General features: G+C 37.9%; 1 long non-coding RNA gene across 1 annotated transcript in view; it reads left to right on the top strand.

Moving 5' to 3' along the window:
* LOC132534309 (uncharacterized) overlaps positions 1-17,207 on the top strand; it is a 356,331-nt gene that overhangs the window by 157,891 nt on the left and 181,233 nt on the right. The window contains exon 3 of the long non-coding RNA XR_009546032.1: positions 1,291-1,380. This is a non-coding gene — a long non-coding RNA (uncharacterized LOC132534309). The remainder of the gene's footprint in view (positions 1-1,290; positions 1,381-17,207) is intronic.

Here is a 17,207-nt window from a genome sequence, read left to right as displayed (position 1 = left end):
TCATATGTCAATGAGTAGGTTGCTTCTACCTTTTGACTATTGTGAATAATGAACTATGAACATAGTAGTGTATATATCCTTTCAAATTAATGTTTTCATATCCATTAGGTCTAAGTGTGAGATCGCTGTATAGTAATGTATTTACATTTTTATTTTTTCAAAGTCTCTCCATACTGTGTTCCTTAGGGGCTATCCCAATTTACGTTCACACTAGTATTGTAACTAAGTTTCTTTTCCTCCATATCCTCACCAACACACGGTGTCTTGTTGCATTGGTGTTAATCATTGTTACAGTTGTGAGACAGTATCTCACTGTAGTTTCATTTTGTAGCTGTATTATTCACAATAACCAAGGAATTAACCCTGATTTAACCTTGACACATTCATATATTTCCAAGGGATCTCAAGCCACAATCTTTAAGATTTTATGACACTGATTTTCACTAAAAGTCATATCTAGTCACTAACATGTTTTATTTATGGTTAAAACGTAACCCCCAACAAGTCACACATTTTAAATCACTTTTCCTAATCTCATAGATATTTAACCTATAGTTGATGTGATTTACTGAAGGTTCTCTGGTATCCATATTCAACAGCTACTCCAAGTCAACTCATAGTAGAGTTATGCATATAAAGACAGACTGGTGATTTTAATTGATCACTCATATAAATTTAATATCTTTATTATAGTATTATGAAAATGAAATAATGTATTTACTTTTGTATTTACTCTTGAATGTAAAACATTAATCCCCCAAGAAAGGAAAAAAAAATAAAATGAAATAATGGTGGTTCTGTCTTTTACTATCTGTCTCTATGTCATGAAGTTACTTATGTAGTGAAAACACATGGCATTGGACAGTATTAAAGTTAACTTCTCCCTGTCAATTACTATGATCACTTACTTGTTCGACTAATTTTATACTACCAGAGGCATTCAGTTTTCCTTTCTCTCCTGCCATAACATAAATATAGATGATTCTAGAGCTGAATATATTTCAGTATAATTTAAAAATGCCTGTTTATTATTACTCTTTGAGAGGTTGCGTTGTAGAAATGAGAGACAGAGGAAAGGGGAGAAGACAGAAGGACCTCTTTCTCCACATAGATAAAACTGTCCCTAAACTTTAAATTATAGTTGTCTCATATGCTTTAGAATTGACACCTGAATAAAATCTACTTTTAGTCTTATACTTATTCAGTTTTGATAAATTAGCAAGCATGAAGAAATACTTCAAGTTTCTGGAAGGAACTGTACCGTTTATCAATTTTCACTTGATCTTTCAGGAGGCAGCGGCAAATCTCCCCCAGAGGTAAACAGAGAAAGGTTGGAACGTTGAGTGCTGGGGTCCTTTCCACTTGCTGCTGCTTGAAAAGGTACAGAATAAGACTTTGATTCTACCTGATTTGTTTTCCCTGTACAAAAGTGAATACATGAATAGTACTACTTTGCTATAAAAGTAATATCAGCTTGCATAAAAGCCGATGCAACTGAGCTAGGGAGCCCCGTGAGCAATTTCTTATAATGTATACATTTGTATGTTTATCTTCCAAATGAATGACATTTCCTAGCAACTGCCAACTTCAGGATGATCCTACTACTATTTTAGACACACTATGAAAATTTGAAACTAGAGGAAGATTCAAGGTCACATTTAAGTTATTTATGTTGATTTTACTGAAATATCCCCTTTCCTTCTTAACTTATAACAAGGTAGCATGTGGATGACATTCAAGTGAAGAATATCTCCCGTGGTGGAGATACATGGATAGAAATGGAAAATTGTCTTGCTTTATAATCTCATTGTCAAAAGCCTTCCTGAGATGATGCTGGAGATTGTGTGCACTAAAATGCTCTCTGAAAGCCTTTAATTTGGAGGAACTATGGGATAATTTAGCTTAATATTAATATTTCATTCTGCTCAATGAAGGCAGGCATCACTGCTGAATAACTGTATAATGGAACTCTTCAGTATTGTTGCCTGTAAATAAACAGGAGTTTATGCTCTACTAAATAAAGTTCTGCACTGGTAAACATGATCTCATTAGTGTTAGTTAACATTTATGTAATGACCAGATTATATAGTACAGTGATGATTAGGTTTTAGCAAATAAATTGTTTGAAAGCTTTTAAGAATATTTGAAAATTTTAATACTTATATGGTAATAGATTATATGAACAGTGACAGTGATAAGCAAAGTCCAGTTCTCATTAGCAAAATGATTCTATTCTCAAGTTCTAAATATAGGTCTGTTATTTTATGATGACTATTCTTAAGTACTAAGCATCCCTGTTTGAACATAACTGCTCAAGCAAAACATCTCGTAACAGAGAATCACTCAGACACAGAGGTTAGATGATTTCATGTTTAAAATGCCACCGAACCCTAGACTGTGTTTCTGCTAAGGATAAATTAAATCTGAGATTGCTGAAGAATAATGGTGAACCTTTAAGAAACTATAAAAACAAAAATTCGTTGTTTGCATTTCCATTTCATTCTCTACTCTTGGAACTTAGTGATTTGTCCATGTATAAGAAATATCGGGAGTTGGGCGGTAGCGCAGCGGGTTAAGCGCATGTGGTGCAAAGCTCAGGGACCAACATAAGGTTCCTGGTTCAAGCCCCCGGCTCCCCACCTACAGGGGAGTCGCTTCACAGGTGGTGAAGCAGGTCTGCAGGTGTCTGTCTTTCCTCTTCTCTGTCTTCCCCTCCTCTCTCCATTTCTCTGTCCTATCCAACAACAACAACAACATCAATAACAACAACAAAAACGACAACAACAAAAGCAACAAAAGGGAATAAATAAATAAATATTTTTTAAAAAGAAATATCTTAGACAACATTTGTAGAGGGCTACTTGCATTTATGGGGTGCTTTTCAAATCTTTAGTCTCCAAAAGCAAATTGGAACATGAGACTTTACCAAGTACTTAAGATTAAAGGTGATTTTACATGACAAAAATAATCCATCCTTCCTGTTAATCTTAGTATCTGCAGATTATGAAAACTGTAAGAGCCAGTGAAAATGTTTCCTTTGTTGTTGCTTTGTCATGTGCATGACCCACATTTGATCCCGGCCCCCATAGCAGCATTGAAGGAAGCGAGGTACTGTGGTCTGTCCTGAACACCTCACCCAAACCCCTGTCTCTAGTCTCTGTCAAGAAAGGAAAAAAGAAAAGGAGAGACAGAAAGGAAGGAATAAAGAGAGGAAACATAATAATACACTACCTTTATTTTTATTTTTTTATATTTATTTATTATTCCTTTTGTTGTCCTTGTTTTCTTATTGTTGTGGTGGTTATTATTGTTGTTGTTATTGACATCATCGTTGTTAGATAGGATAGAGAGAAATGGAGAGAAGAGGGGAAGACAGAGAGGAGGGGAGATAAACAGACACCTGCAGTCCTGCTTCACCGCCTGGGAAGCGACTCCCCTGCAGGATGCTCCGGAGCCGGGGCTTGAACCGGGATCCTTATGGCGGTCCTTGCACTTCGCGCCACATGTGCTTAACTTGCTGTGCTACTGCCCGACTCCCAATACTTTACTACCTTTAAATCAAAATTCTATATTGGTTGTATTTGGGGAATGTTATCTTTTTTTTTAAAGATTTTATTTGTTATTATTTTTATTTCCTTTTGTTGCCCTTGTGTTACTGCTGTAGTTATTGATGTAGTTGTTGTTGGATAGGATAGAAAGAAATGGAGAGAGGAGGGGAAGACAGAGAGGGAGAGAGAAAGATAGACACCTGCAGACCTGCTTCACCGCCTGTGAAGTGACTCCCCTGCAGGTGGGGAGTCAGGGGCTTGAACCGGGACCCTTAACCCTGGTTCTTGAGCTTTGCGCCACGACTGCTTAACCCGCTGCGCTACCGCCTGATTCCCGGAATGTTAACTTTTAAAGATATTCTGTGGGGGAGGTAATATGGCGACGGCCTGAGAAGTCGCTAACAGCGAGTGCTCTGATAGCATCGTCGGCAAAGGTAGGATTTTCTGCCTTTAGCAGGCCAGTCAATAAGGGGGGGGGCACCAAAGAAGTGATTACAGTTTAATTTGGGTTAACAATTAGAGCAAAGGTGACACGGACTAGCGGGGCGCCAGAATTCCCAGGCGGCGCCAGGCAAGGCGAGTGCGCCGGGCATTGTCCTCCGCCCGCCCGGGAAGGCGGCTCCTCCGCCGGTTGCAGAGCGCGGCGGGCAGAGGACCCGGAGAGAGCACTTTAGCTCGGGGGCTGCCTCTTGGGAGTTGCCAGGGTCCACCGTGACCCTGAGGGTGGATCCAAAGACTTCTTGAGTATAGCTCTCATTGGATCAAAGGACTTGGAGCTAGTTTTCATTTTTGAGAAATCCTTTAAAAAAGTCTGGAGGGCGGGGTTTCCCGGAAAATGGCGCCCGGAGAAGCAGAAGCGGCCAGCCTTTGAGCTCCGGACACATCTCGTGTAAACAATAGGATTTTCTGCCTTTAGCAGGCCAGCCAATAAGGGGCCATAACGGTCATACCAAGGATGTGTCTATAACTTAATTTGGGTTAAGAATTAGAGTAGGGGGAAAAAATTCTTTTTTCTTCCTTTTAATTTTCAAGCACACATCCTTCCCGCCGCCCGCCCCCCCTCCCCCCATAAGCAGTGCCTGGGACCAGCTACTAGCAGGATACCCCATACCACCAAACAGGGTTTTTTTTTTTTTTTTTTTTGTTAATTCACTGATACACATTTGGGAAGTTCCTCGCACTGCTCTTTAATTACAACTCTTCTTCCTATCTTCTCCCTTTTCTCTCTCTTATCTCTCTCAATCTCTCTCTCTTTTTTTTTTTTTTTTTTAATCTTGTCATACACTTCTTTCTTCTTTGACTTTCTGAATTTGTGAATTACTTTGGGGAAGAAATCTGACCCAGAGTGGACTCTCTATGTGTGTATCTCTGCTCTAGTTCCCTTTACACTCTTGTTACCCTTAGAATATACACTGGATAGTAAATTTGCATAACTGTCTATTCTTGCTATCCTCTCTTCCTTTTCTCTTTCTTCACTGGGATTTGGTTACTATTTTTTCACGGACTGGAGAAATTTTTTGGCTAACTGGTAACGATTAAACTCCTTCAATACTTACTTCAGTTGCTACGGTTATTCCGGAGGTTGGTGAGTGTAATTGTCATAAAGGTATTTAGTACAGTGTTACTTGTGCTCAAAACACAACAACTGAGGAACAACAGAACATTAAAAAAAAAAAAAAGAGAGAAACACATAAATTAAAAAAAAATGGGTAGATTAAAAACAAATAAAACTGCTACCCCAATGAATGAAGACAAGAGCCCAGAAGAAACCACAAATCAGTCAGAAGTAACCATAGATAAGAAAAGTATGCAAGCAATAATAAACTTATTAATCACAGAAATGAAAACAACATTGGAGGAAAGAAATGGCAGTATTAGGGAAACAACAGTTGAGACCCCCAAGGAAAATACTGATTATCTTGAGACAATTAGAGAACTGAAAGCTGAAATAGCTGTAATGAAGAAAGAAGCTGAGGCAAGGGAAAGCAGACTAACAGAAGCAGAAAACAGAATTAGTCAGACAGAGGATGAGTTAGAGAAAACTAAGAAAGAGGTGAAAGAGCTTAAAAAGAGATTGAGAGACACTGAAAACAACAACAGAGATATATGGGATGATCTCAAAAGAAGTAACATTCGTATAATTGGCCTGCCAGAGGAAGAAAGAGAGGAAGGGGAAGCAAACATCCTAGAGGAAATAATACAAGAAAATTTCCCAGACCTGAATAACAGAAAGGATATCAAGGTGCAAGAGGCCCAGAGAGTACCAAACAGAATCAACCCAGACCTGAAAACACCAAGACACATCATAGTCACAATGAGAAGAAGTAAGGATAAAGAAAGGATCCTAAAGGCTGCAAGAGAGAAACAAAAAGTCACATACAGGGGAAAACCCATAAGACTTTCTGCAGATTTTTCAACTCAAACTCTAAAAGCCAGAAGGGAGTGGCAAGATATCTATCGAGCCCTGAATGAAAAAGGGTTTCAACCAAGGATTATATATCCTGCTAGACTTTCATTCAAGCTAGATGGAGGGATCAAAACCTTCTTAGACAAACAACAGTTAAAGGAGGCAACTATCACCAAGCCGGCCCTGAAAGAGGTATTAAAAGACCTCTTATAAACAAGAACATCACTATAATACTTGTAATATATCAGAGCAAACAAATTGTTTTTTAGAACAATGGCACTACAATACATTAAATCCATAATATCAATAAATGTCAATGGCTTAAACTCACCCATCAAAAGGCACAGGGTGGGGGGATGGATCAGAAAACATAACCCAACCATATGCTGCTTGCAAGAATCCCATCTGTCACAACAAGATAAACACAGACTTAAAGTGAAAGGATGGAAAACTATCATACAGGCTAACGGTCCACAAAAAAGGGCAGGAACAGCCATTCTCATCTCAGACACGATAGATTTTAAATTAAATAAAGTAATAAAAGATAGGCAAGGACATTACATAATGATAAGAGGATCAATCAGCCAAGAAGACTTAACAATTATTAACATCTATGCACCCAACGAGGGACCATCTAAATACATTAAACACCTATTGAAAGAATTTCAAAAATACATCAATAGTAATACAATAATAGTGGGAGACTTCAATACCCCACTCTCACACGTAGACAGATCAACAAAGAAGAGAACCAATAAAGATATAAGAGAATTGAATGAAGAGATTGACAGACTAGACCTCTTGGACATTTTCAGACTCCTCCACCCCAAAAAACTGGAATACACCTTCTTTTCAAATCCACACAACACATACTCAAGGATAGACCACATGTTAGGTCACAAAGACAGCATTAATAAATTCAAGAGCATTGAAATCATCCCAAGTATCTTCTCAGACCACAGTGGAGTAAAACTAACTTTTAACAACAAACAGAAAATTATTAAAAGACATAGAATTTGGAAACTAAACAACATGCTCCTTAAGAACCACTGGGTCAGACACTCACTCAAGCAGGAAATTCAAATGTTCCTGGAAACTAATGAAAATGAAGACACAACCTATCAAAATATTTGGGACACAGCTAAAGCAGTACTGAGAGGGAAACTTATAGCTATACAATCACATATTAAACACCAAGAAGAAGCCCAAATGAACGAACTTACTACACACCTCAAGGACTTAGAGGAAGAGGAACAAAGGAACCCTAAAGCAACCAGAAGGACAGAAATCACTAAAGTTAGAGCAGAAATAAACAACATCGAAAATAAAAGAACCATACAAAAGATCAATGAAGCCAAATGTTGGTTCTTTGAAAGATTAAACAAAATTGACAAACCCCTAGCCAGACTCACCAAACAAAAAAGAGAGAAGACTCAAATTAATAGAATTGTCAACGATACAGGAGATATCACAACTGACACCACAGAAATCCAGAGAATTCTGCGAAACTTCTATAAAGAACTATATGCCACCAAGCTAGAGAATCTGGAAGAAATGGAACAATTCCTAGAAACCTATGCACTTCCAAAACTGAACCAAGAAGAACTACAAAATCTAAATGCACCAATCACAGACAAAGAAATTGAAACCGTTATTAAGAATCTCCCCAACAACAAAAGTCCTGGACCAGATGGCTTCACAAACGAATTCTACAAAACTTTCAGGAAACAGTTAATACCCATACTTCTTAAGCTATTCCATAAGATTGAAGAAACAGGAATACTCCCTTCCACCTTTTATGAAGCCAACATCACCCTGATACCAAAAGCTGATAGGGACAGAACAAAAAAGGAAAACTACAGACCAATATCTCTGATGAACATAGATGCCAAAATATTAAACAAGATCTTGGCCAACCGGATACAGCAACACATCAAAAAGATTGTTCATCATGACCAAGTGGGATTCATCCCAGGAATGCAAGGCTGGTTCAACATCCGTAAATCAATCAATGTCATTCATCACATCAATAAAAGCAAAGCCAAAAACCACATGATTATCTCAATAGATGCAGAGAAAGCCTTTGACAAAATCCAACACCCATTCATGCTCAAAACTCTACAAAAAATGGGAATAGATGGGAAATTCCTCAAGATAGTGGAGTCTATATATAGCAAACCTACAGCCAACATCATACTCAATGGAGAGAAGCTGAAAGCATTCCCCCTCAGATCAGGGACTAGACAGGGCTGCCCACTGTCACCGTTACTCTTCAACATAGTATTGGAAGTTCTTGCCATAGCAATCAGGCAAGAGAAAGAAATCAAAGGGATACAGATTGGAAGGGAAGAAGTCAAGCTCTCACTATTTGCAGATGATATGATAGTATACATAGAAAGACCTAAAGAATCCAGTAGAAAATTACTGGAAGTTGTTAGGCAATATAGCAAGGTATCAGGCTACAAAATCAATGTACAAAAATCAGTGGCATTTCTTTATGCAAACACTAAATCTGAAGAAGAAGACATCCAGAAATCACTCCCATTCACTGTTTCAGCAAAATCAATCAAATACCTAGGAATAAAGTTGACCAAAGAAGTGAAAGACTTGTATGCTGAAAACTATGAGTCGCTACTCAAGGAGATAGAAACTGATACCAAGAAATGGAAAGATATCCCATGCTCATGGATTGGAAGAATAAATATCATCAAAATGAACATTCTCCCCAGAGCCATATACAAATTTAATGCAATACCCATCAAAGTTCCACCAAGCTTCTTTAAGAGAATAGAACCTGCAATCATTTATCTGGAACCTGAAAACACCTAGAATTGCCAAAACCATCTTGAGGAAAAGAAACAGAAATGGAGGCATCACACTCCCAGACCTTAAACTATATTATAAAGCCATCATCATCAAAACAGCATGGTACTGGAACAAAAATAGGCACACAGACCAGTGGAACAGAATTGAAAGCCCAGAAGTAAATCCCAACACCTATGGGCATCTAATCTTTGATAAGGGGGCCCAAAGGATTAAATGGAAGAAGGAGGCTCTCTTCAATAAATGGTGCTGGGAAAACTGGGTTGAAACATGCAGAAGAATGAAATTGAACCACTTTATCTCACCAGAAACAAAAATCAACTCCAAATGGATCAAAGACCTAGATGTCAGACCAGAAACAATCAAATACTTAGAGGAAAACATTGGTAAAACACTTTCCCATCTACACCTCAAGGATATCTTTGATGAATCAAACCCAATTGCAAGGAAGACCAAAGTAGAAACAAACCAATGGGACTACATCAAATTGAAAAGCTTCTGCACATCCAAAGAAACAATTAAACAAACAGAGAGACCCCTCACAGAATGGGAGAAGATCTTCACATGCCAGACATCAGACAAGAAACTAATCACCAAAATATATAAAGAGCTCAGCAAACTTAGCCGCAAAAAAGCAAATGACCCCATCCAAAAATGGGCAGAGGAAATGAACAAAACACTCACCACAGAGGAGATCCAAAAGGCTAACAAACATATGAAAAACTGCTCTAGGTCACTGATTGTCAGAGAAATGCAAATTAAGACAACACTAAGATACCACCTCACTCCTGTAAGAATGGCATACATCAAAAAGGACAGCAGCAACAAATGCTGGAGAGGATGTGGGGACAGAGGAACCCTTTTACATTGCTGGTGGGAATGTAAATTGGTACAGCCTCTGTGGAGAGCAGTCTGGAAAACCCTCAGAAGGCTAGACATGGACCTTCCATATGACCCAATAATTCCTCTCCTGGGGTTATACCCCAAGGACTCCATAACACCCAACCAAAAAGAGGTGTGTACTCCTATGTTCATAGCAGCACAATTCATAATAGCTAAAACCTGGAAGCAACCCAGGTGCCCAACAACAGATGAATGGCTGAGAAAGCTGTGGTATATATACACAATGGAATACTATGCAGCTATCAAGAACAATGAACCCACCTTCTCTGACCCATCTTGGACAGAGCTAGAAGGAATTATGTTAAGTGAACTGAGTCAGAAAGTTAAAGATGAGTATGGGATGATCCCACTCATCAACAGAAGCTGACTTAGAAGATCTGAAAGGGAAACTAAAAGCAGGACCTGATCAAATTGTAAGTAGGGCACCAAAGAAAAAACCCAGTGGTGAGGGGTAGACATGTAGCTTTCTGGGCCAGTGGGGGGTGGGAATGGGCGGGAGGGATGGGTCACGGTCCTTTGGTGATGGGAATGGTGTTTATGTACACTCCTAGCAAAATGTAGACATATAAATCAGTAGTTAATTAATATGAGAGGGGGAAATCAATTGTATGTCTCAAAGGTTCTCAGGAGACAAACTGAATCTTTTTAATAGATAGGCTACGTATTTGATATGCGGACTCTCTCAAAAGCCTAGACCAAGTAGATTGGAGGCTTCCAATAGCACAGCTATATACAAGATACTGGGTACTGTACAGCAAACCATAACAAAGGGACTTTTCAAAGTTAACCCAATTAACAAATAATGTGATGATAATATTAACTATTGATTGTCTTTTTGAACCCTAAGACAGCAGGAACCTCACATCTTCACTATAGAGCCCCTACTTCCCCCAGTCCTGGCACCCATGGATAGGGCTCACTTTCCCGTATGCTTCTCCCAATCCATACCAAATAATATTGCATCCGCCGATCACAACCTAACCAAAGCAACGATTGCCATCTCAACATGCTTCACCTCAGAGTGTATCCAGAGACTTCACGTGTGGAATGACAACCCTTCAGCTTCATTACTCGGGTGAGACCTTTCCTTTTATAGTACACTCTAATTTCATCTCAGGTAGTTCACTTTCTAACAAAGTCCCATAACCTAGACATACACCAGTTTCTGTGAGAGAGAGCGTATGCGCACACGTATCCATAAACTACTGCAAAATATATACCTGAAAGCAGGATTACACTAGAGTTTGCAGTGAGTACCTCCCCAACACTTCCTCTCCACTATTCCAATCTTGGGATCCATGTTTGCTCAACAAATTGTTTGGCTTTGTATGTTAACTCTCTTTTCAATCACCAGGTTCCAGATGCCACCAGGATGCTGGCTAGGCTTCCCTGGATTGAAGACCCCACCAATGTGTCCTGGAGCTCAGCTTCCCCAGAGACACACCTTACTAGGGAAAGAGAGAGGCAGACTGGGAGTATGGACCGACCAGTCAACGCCCATGTTCAGCGGGGAAGCAATTACAGAAGCCAGACCCTCTACCTTCTGCAACCCTCAACGACCCTGGGTCCATGCTCCCAGAGGGCTAGAGAATGGGAAGGCTATCATGGGAGAGGGTGGGTTATGGGGATTGGGTGGTGGGAATTGTGTGGAGTTGTACCCCTCCTACCTTATGCTTTTGTTCACTAATCCTTTCTTAAATTAAAAATTTAAATAAAAAAAAAAAGATATTCTGTATTTCCTGATGATGTGATAGGGGGGTATAATTTAAATGTTCATACTAAATTGCTCTTGCTATGCATCAAGAAATCAGAGGGGTGGGTTTCCGTTGCCTCCTCAATTTGCATTAATGAAACAGATGTGTCAGGTGACATTGCTTGACATTGGCGGTTAAGTCATTGTTTATCAGAAGACATAAGGTGTAGCTAGGGACAGTAAACATTGATTGTTCTCTGGAGACAAAAATAACTGTCAGTAAAGTTGAAAAGAACAGTTGCAACTCACAAAGGACAAAGATTCTGTAGTAATCTACAGAAAAAAAAATGAAAATAGCAAAAACAAAGTGAACAGTTTGAAAGTCAAAGTGAACACTTGCTATACATATACATAATCATATATGTATGCATATATATAATTTTTATAGTTAATAATTTTACATGGTACCTCATTCATAACTTTACATGGTGTCTCATTAGTAGAATCTTTATTCATAGGTATAAAATATAGCTATAAAATGATTTCCAGATTAGAAAGCACTTCATAAGAGAGTTCAGAAGTTTTAAAATGGTCCTTATCATTCGCATTCTTTTTGAAAACTCATCCCAAATAACAACCATCACTGTGATACTTCAGTGATAACGTAGAATTGTATTTAAGCCTCAAGGCACAATGAAAGTACTGAATGATTTAACCAAGTTGACACAGTTAGGGTGTTGTTTATCACCAATGTCTCCCTTTACAGATCTTTCATGTTTACACAGATTCCTACTGTGGTGTTTATCTGACTCTGCTCCATCTCTGAATTTTTTAAAAAAAAAATAGTGATTTTCGGAGAAAGATCTTACTTAGGTTGACACTGTGGAAATGTATTGTTTCTCAGTAGGATGCTGTCAGGAGTGTCTTCACAAGAAAGCATGGTTTAACTTTCTTTGGGAAGTTTATTTTGCATGAACATTCCATATTTCATTAGAGTGAAAGCAATCGCTACTTTAAATTTTTTAGCCTTTGCTAAAGAAAAAGCCTACATAATAGATTATAACTACATATTATAGAGTATAACTAGACTCTTTCCAGCTCTCAGGTAAACTCACCAGTGTTGAATGGAAAGAAACTATTAAGGGGCTGGGTGGTGGTGCACCTGGTTGAGCATACAAGTTACAATGTCTGTCAGTTCCTCTTCCTCTCTGTGTCCTTCCCTTTGCAGTTGCAGCTGTGTCTATTCAGTAAGTAAAGACAATCAAAAAATATTTTAAAAGAAACTATTACTATTTGATGGTAATAATTTTTACATATTGTATAGTGCCATGTCTGTAATTATCTTTTCATTGATAGAAAATGGTTTTTGAAGGTTTGGATACCTTTAGAACCAGTATATTGCAGTAGTTCAGGATATTTTTGCATACTCTTTAAATATTTAAAACTGTCATCAAACACATAGAATACTGGAATTCAGCTTGGATGTTTCTGAATTATAGTTCTAATTTGAGCACTATTCACCCTGTGATTTAGTATGCCTACGAACATTATAAGATTAGACTTATACTTTCTAATACTAAACTTTCCAAGATATTTATGGAAATTTATAGTATATACATATTTATTGTTATAAAATTAATAAAGAGAACAATACAGAAATAATTTTATGAGAGTAAACATGTGGAATTATATGGTTGTTCTAACACTTTAGTCCTGGTGATTCTATTAGAAACAGCATATAGTCTGTAGTTCCATACCCTTAGAATTAGGTATATAAAACAAGAAATAATTGCCACCCAGGTAATTTCATGGCATGAAGAAAGTAGAAGGAGAAATAAGAACATACCGCCCCAGAAATTGATAAAACAGAATTGAAATCCATGTGGAAAGCACAAAGACTTCATTAGCAGTTGCCAAAAAAAAGTGATGTGGGTTTTACTTAAATTCAGAGTTCTTTGTTCCTTAATGAAGTATTATCAAGTGTCTAATCAAGAATCAAACTGCACCTAGTAATTGCCACCTTGCTAATTCATGTGGAATGCTATCAGGTCAGCTAATTCTAGGTCATAGTAATCTTAATAGCGGATAATGTTCACGATTATTATTTCATTTAGACAAGACTATATACATAGTTGATTTACTGTGATGCCGGGACTGTGTGCACTCAGAAAGAGCCATGGTCAAGGCACTGGGTCGTACTGCTTTTTCATGGAAGTTTGGTGCCTAGCATAATACAAACACCCACTTCCTTCTTGGTCTTTTTAAAAAGCCTCTCATTTTAAAAGAAATCATGTTCTGAGACTAAGAATCTATGTGGACTTAAAAATAAGTATTGCACATCATTTTAAAGAGGACTTCAAATAGTTGGAGCTTTGGTTTTGCTGTGTCAGACTTTAAGGTGACCTCCAGCCCTGCTGTTAAAGTGTTGGTAATATTGTTTGTAACTCACCTTGAATATAAGTGGGTACTGTAATTCCAGCCAATGCCATGCATTGCTGATGGGTGGATAATTACCGAGATTGCTAAACTCTCTCTTCCTTGCTGGCTTAAAAGCGGCAACCTTTTGTAATTCCTGCAGTTGAACAAAAATGAATTCTACCACCAGTCTCAAGGAGATTAGAAGCAATCTTTTTTTAAAATCATATTTATTTATTTATTTTCCCTTTTGTTGCCCTTTTTATTGTTTTTGTAATTATTATTGTGGTTATTGATGTCATCGTTGTTAGGACAGAGAGAAATGGAGAGAGGAGGGGAAGACAGAGAGGAAGAGAGAAATACAGACGACACGGGGCAGACTTGTTTAACCACTTGTGAAGCAACTCCCCTGCAGGTGGGGGATTAGAAGCAATCTTGTCCAGTCAAACTGTGATGAAACTCAGCCCAGGCATGCATTTTTCATTGCACCCTCAAAAAACTTAAAAAGAAGACACATCGATGCCATCCTGACCCCACAGAAACCAAAGGATAATGAGTGTGTGACATTTAACATACTAAGTCTGTAGTAATCTGTTTTTCATCAATAGAATATTAACAGGCCTGAGAGGCAGCTCACTGGAAAAGCACACAGTATGCTTTGAAGTCCCAGTTTCAGTTATGGACAAAGTTTATGGGTCCTCTAATCTCTCTCATAAAAATACATTAATAGAACCTGAGTAAGAAAACTGACATATTTTTTGTTCAAACATTGAATCTAATGTCAACTATTTTGCCGAATACTAAGATTTTCTATTTCAAGCATTTATACAAAGAAATAATATTCTTTCTCTCCGCATATTAAAACTATGATTTTTTTTTTTTTTTTACATTTTACTTGTCTGCCGCTGGGTAAAGTAAGTTATTAATTTTATGATTTATTTATTTATTTTCATCTTTATTTATTTATTAGATAGAGATAGCCATAAATTATATGACAGAGAAGGGAGAGGGATACCTGCAACACTGCTTTACCACTTGCAAAGCTTTTCCCCCACAAGTGAAGACCAGGGGCTTGAACCTGGTCCTTGGGCATTGCAACATGTGTGCCCAGCCAGGTGCACCACCACCCGGCTTTGTGTATTTTATTTTTGTGGCTCCAATAATCCCTCATTAACTAAACAGACTAAGCATAGCTGTATGCCTCAGTAAGCCTGTTTTACGTTAGCTTTTTACTTACTTTATGTTTCCCTACAGAGTCTTTTAATGGTTTTCCAACATCTAGCAAAGGTGTTTATATTACTCTTTTTGTTATTTAAACTGAGAAGTCTTTCCTTTGTTTATTAATATAGAGCTCAGGAGACCTCACATTTTATGGAGCTTTGTTTTATGCTTACACTTTTTTTTTTTTGTAATGTATTATTTTTATTTTTTAATTTTTTTTAATTTTTTTTTAAATTTTTTATTTAAGAAAGGATTAATGAACAAAAACATAAAGTAGGAGGGGTACAACTCCACACAATTCCCACCACCCAATCCCCATAACCCACCCCCTCCCATGATAGCTTTCCCATTCTCTAGCCCTCTGGGAGCATGGACCCAGGGTCGTTGAGGGTTGCAGAAGGTAGAAGGTCTGGCTTCTGTAATTGCTTCCCCGCTGAACATGGGTGTTGACTGGTTGGTCCATACTCCCAGTCTGCCTCTCTCTTTCCCTAGTAGGGTGTGTCTCTGGGGAAGTGGAGCTCCAGTACACATTGGTGGGGTCTTCAGTCCAGGGAAGCCTGGCCAGCATCCTGGTGGCATCTGGAACCTGGTGATTGAAAAGAGAGTTAACATACGAAGCCAAACAATTTGTTGAGCAATCATGGATCCCAAGCTTGGAATAGTGGAGAGGAAGTGTTAGGGAGGTACTCACTGCAAACTCTAGTGTACTTCTGCTTTCAGGTATATATTTTGCAGTAGTTTATGGATACGTGTGCACATAAGCTCTCTCTCACAGAAACTGGTGTATATCTAGGTTATGGGACTTTGTTAGAAAGTGAACTACCTGAGATGAACTTTATCTCACCAGAAACAAAAATCAACTCCAAATGGATCAAAAACCTAGATGTCAGACCAGAAACAATCAAATACTTAGAGGAAAACATTGGTAAAACACTTTCCCACATACACCTCAAGGACATCTTTGATGAATCAAACCCAATTGTAAGGAAGACTAAAGCAGAAACAAACCAATGGGACTACATCAAATTGAAAAGCTTCTGCACATCCAAAGAAACTATTAAACAAACAGAGAGACCGTCTACTCACAGAATGGGAGATCTTCACATGCCAGACATCAGACAAGAAACTAATCACCAAAATATATAAAGAGCTCAGCAAACTTAGCACCAAAAAAGCAAATGACCCCATCCAAAAATGGGCAGAGGATATGAACAAAACATTCACCTCAGAGGAGATCCAGAAGGCTAACAAACATATGAAAAACTGCTCTAGGTCACTGATTGTCATGCTTACACTTTTCAAAGGTCTGAGCAAGAAGTAACTACCATCTCTGACACTTCTGACCATCTTTGCTCATCTTCCTCTCGTCCCACATATTTCGGTAAATTCTCTTCAGTGAGATAATTCGATTCTTTTTTCAGAATGTAAACTTACTTAGAATCATTTTTCTGTAAAATTTATGAGTATTCATGAAAATTACATATTTGAGTATTTAGCTATAACAAATTAATATTTAAAATATACCTCTGATTTCTGATTTTTACTAGTTTTTTCGCTATTAAGCTTCCCTATCTTTTCTTCAAAATTATTCTTTTCTTATACAGACCTCTATACACTTTTTAAAGTTTTATATTTCTATTTATTAACACAGTAGCCAGAGTGAAATCTGACTAACTTCAAATCAGATTGTACCGTTTATCCTGTTTAAACTCTGAATCATTATCACATTTCATGGATAAAAGGCTATTTTATAATAACCAAGGTGACTCTTCCTGAAATGTCACCTTACAGCCTTACATTCATGAAGGCAGGGTTAACTATTCTCCAGCCATGAGAAATCAAGCTCCAAGGCCTTCTTCTTCTCTTCTTTAAATAATCTCTCAGGTACTTTGTGTTGCCTTATTTCTCTTCCCTTGACTAGTTCTCCCATTTGCTTTCAAAGCTTGTTTAGACACTTAGCTTCACCACATTTAACATTGCAACATTGTAACCTGTTTACCAGTACTTCCCCCATGACTTCTTACACTGTCCAAATACTTTGTAAAGCAATGATTTGCACTATCAGGATTGTTTTATAACAACAGCTATTTTTAGGTCTTTTTTTTTAAATCGCACTTCATGAATTTCTTACTTGCAAGTTTTGTATTCCTCTTAGTCTGGTCCTCTTTCCTTTTGCTACTTCATACAACCTGGAACA

This window comes from Erinaceus europaeus, chromosome 18 (genome assembly GCF_950295315.1).
Source record: "Erinaceus europaeus chromosome 18, mEriEur2.1, whole genome shotgun sequence".
NCBI classification, from domain to species: Eukaryota; Metazoa; Chordata; class Mammalia; order Eulipotyphla; family Erinaceidae; genus Erinaceus; species Erinaceus europaeus.
This window is presented reverse-complemented; position numbering and strand designations above follow the sequence as displayed.